Here is a 1,049-nt window from a genome sequence, read left to right as displayed (position 1 = left end):
AGATGAAATTTGTTAGCATCTCCTCAAGGTTCGGCTTCTTTTCCTACTAGTAAGGTGGTTGTTGAAAACCTGGGGGATGTTGTGGCCTTTGATTTCCTTGGCCACCCTACGAGAAGTTGGGATGGTTCCTCCAACCTGCATTATAAGTGTTACTGTATGGGTTATTTTGAGGTCTAGAATTATTGTTACCAATATATTGAACTTGTTCCTTCTTGGTGCTAGGGTTGTAGGATTGATATTCTGTGTGTACTCCTCCTCCATTTGAATCGTACGTCATCACTGGATGTACCTGAGTAGAACCGTACAAACCGTCAATCTTTTATTTAAAAGTTCTACCTGGTTAGATAGCATAGTAACCGCGTCGAGGTTGAAAACAACGGCTGCTTTTGTTGGCTTTATTCTCATGACTTGCCACTGATAGTTATTCAATAACATCTCTTTAATAAATTCGTAAGCCTCTTCAAGTGTTTTGTTGTTCAAAGTTCCACCAGCGGCTGCGTCGATAAGTTGCCTTGTTAAGGGTTTCACACCGTTGTAAAAAGTCTGAACCTGTAGCCATAGAGGTAGCCCATGGTGAGGGCACCTTCTTAATAGGTCATTGTATCTCTCCCATGCGTCATACAGGGTTTCTAGATCCATCTGCACAAAAGAAGAGATATCATTCCTTAGTTTAACTGTTTTAGCCGACGCAAAATATTTTAGTAAAAATTTTTCGGTCATTTGTTTCCAAGTTGTGATTGACCCTCGTGGTAACAAGTTCAACCATTGTTTAGCTTTGTTCCTCAATGATAATGGAAACAACCGAAGGCGTATGGCATTGTTAGAAACACCATTGATCTTAAAAGTGTCGCAGAACTCCAGAAAATTCGCCAAATGAGTATTTGGATCCTCGTCCTGCAAACTATCAAACTGAACAAACTGTTGTATCATTTGAGTCGTGTTAGATTTCAGTTCAAAATTATTTGCAGCAATAGCAGGTCTAACTATACTCGATTCAGCTCTTGTTAAACTAGGTTTAGCATAATCATACATAGTACGATAAGTAGGAT

General features: G+C 39.5%; 1 non-coding gene across 1 annotated transcript; it reads left to right on the top strand.

The window, feature by feature from the left end:
* The first annotated feature begins 565 nt into the window (after nt 1–565).
* Nucleotides 566–672, top strand: LOC121228322 (small nucleolar RNA R71). Its single transcript, XR_005925898.1, has one exon. It is a non-coding gene; the product is annotated as a small nucleolar RNA R71 (small nucleolar RNA).
* The last annotated feature ends 377 nt before the right edge of the window (nt 673–1,049 follow it).

This window comes from Gossypium hirsutum, chromosome A04, assembly GCF_007990345.1.
Source record: "Gossypium hirsutum isolate 1008001.06 chromosome A04, Gossypium_hirsutum_v2.1, whole genome shotgun sequence".
In the NCBI taxonomy this organism is placed as follows: domain Eukaryota; kingdom Viridiplantae; phylum Streptophyta; class Magnoliopsida; order Malvales; family Malvaceae; genus Gossypium; species Gossypium hirsutum.
This window is presented reverse-complemented; position numbering and strand designations above follow the sequence as displayed.